Source organism: Aptenodytes forsteri, unplaced genomic scaffold, assembly GCF_000699145.1.
Source record: "Aptenodytes forsteri isolate BGI_AS27 unplaced genomic scaffold, ASM69914v1 Scaffold66, whole genome shotgun sequence".
NCBI classification, from domain to species: Eukaryota; Metazoa; Chordata; class Aves; order Sphenisciformes; family Spheniscidae; genus Aptenodytes; species Aptenodytes forsteri.
The window spans coordinates 471260-473500 of record NW_008795131.1 but is presented as its reverse complement, the minus strand read 5'-3'; positions in this window follow the sequence as shown (position 1 = coordinate 473500).

Below are 2241 nucleotides of genomic sequence, written 5' to 3'. Positions count from 1 at the left end.
GCGGCGCCGGTTGCGAAGTGCCGGGGTAAATGGAGGAGCTGTTGTGCGGTGCTAATCGGCGCAGGGTGCGTCTGTGCTGGAGTGTCGGCGCTGGGAGCTACTGGACAGCGGCACCTGACGGCAAATTTCACATTTATGGTTGGAGAGAGGGGAAAAGGAAAAGGAAAAAGGAAAAAAAAAAAAAAACCAAACCACAAAAACCAAGAAGCAGGGAAAGGAGAGGGTTGTAAAGAGGTCTCTGAGCTGGGGGTGAGGCAGTGCGGGGGCACGGTCCCTGGCTCCCTGGGTTTGTTTTTTCCCTGTTTTTTTTCCCCCCCCCCCCCGCCCCCCACCCGGCCTCCCCGCCGCTGGGCTGTCGATGAGCACGGCCAGGAGCTGCCGCGCAGGCTTTCACCAGCGTCGCTTCACCAAAATAGCTGAAGCTTTTAGTTCATAAATAAGTAATCTGGGGGGGGTTTTGGTTTGGGGGGTTTTGGTGTGTGGTGGGTTTTTTTTTTTTTTTTTAAGGTAACTAGTGTGCAACAAGAGGCTGCCAAGACCCTGCTGTATGGCCTGACTATAGGAAGAGGACAGGTCCAATACAGCACGTGTGTGTGTGTGTGTGTGTGTGTACATAAACATATACATAAAATGTAGATATAAAATATAAAACTAAATATAAATAAAATGTATGCAGGTCAGGCATTGGCTGATGCTGTTACCCTTATGTAACTCGGACCACATCAGTCTTAACCGGGCAAAAAAGCAGGTTAAGGCTCTGTAGGAGAAAAGAAATAAGAAAAGGGGGGGACGTGCTGTAGAGCAGCGGGGTTTGGCACTAGCGAATGCCATCTGTGGGGGCTGGAGCGCCTGCTGGCTGCGGTTCTGCTCGGCCATCCCCAGGAGCGAAACCCTCCGGCCCCATCCCGGTGCCGGGAATGGCCTGGCAGACACCGTGCAGCGGCGCGCCCTGAGCCCAGCGCGGTGCCAAGCACCGGGTGGGCTGCGGCTGGGCTCCGGTACGGGGTGGCTCCGGGCAGAAGGGTGGGATGGCATCAGGCAGCAGTGCAGGCTGGTGCCGGGTGCCAGTACGGGCCAGCAGTGATACGGGCTGTTAACAGGCACCAGAACAGGCTGGCAACAGGCACTAGTACAGGGCTGGCACTGGGCACCAGTTTGGGCTGGCACTGGGCACCAGTTTGGGCTGGCACTGGGCAGCAGCGTAGGGCTAGCGTCGGGTACCAGTGTGGGCAAGAACTGGGCATCAGTAGGGGCTGGCATTCGGCACCAGTACAGGCTGGCGCTGAGCACCACCAATACGGGCTGGCGTTGGGCACCAGAACAGGCTGATACTGGGCACCAGGACTGGCTGGCATCAGGCACCAGTTTGGGCTGGCACTGGGCACCAGTATGGACTTGCATTTCACCCCAGCATAGGGCTGACATCAGGCAGCGGTATGGGCTGGCACTGGGCAGCAGTAGGGGCTGGCACTGGGCACTAGTATGGGGTGGCACTGGGTGCCAGTATGGACACCAGTACGGGCTGGCACGGGGCACCAGAATTGGAGGGCACCAGGCACCAGAATTGGAGGGCACCAAGCACCAGTATGGTCTTGCCTTTGGCTCCAGTGTAGGACTGGCAACGGCCACCAGTACGGGCTGGCACTGGGCACCAGTAACGGGCTGGCACTGGGCACTAGTATGGGCCGGCACTGAGCACCGACCAGTACAGGCTGGCATCGGACACCAGTATAGGCTGGCACTGGGCACCAGAATTGGCTGGCATCGGGCACCAGTATGGACTTGCAGTTCACCCCAGCAAAGGGCCAGCATCAAGCAGCAGTGTGGGCTGGCACTGGGCAGCAGTATCGGGTGGCACTGGGTGCCAGTACGGACACCGGTACGGGCTGACGGTGGGCACCAGGATGGGCTGGCATCAGCCACCAGTTTGGGCGGGCACTGTGCACCAGTACGGACTCGCATTTGGCTCCGCTGCAGGATTGGCGCTGGGCACCGGTGTGGGCGGGAGGCTCGCCCCATTCCCCGGGACCAGCTGGTGCCTGCAGGGCCCCGTGGTGTCACCCCCAGCCCAGGGGATGTGACATGACCCCGGGCAGCGCCAGGCCACCCCCCCCTCTTTGGGCTGGGACCCACCAGGGGGACATTCCTGGGGGGGGACACACGATATGGGGACACCCCAGCAGTGCTGCCCCCCCCCCAGCCCAGCCCGGGCCGCGGGGGGCAACGAATTAGGGGCGAGTT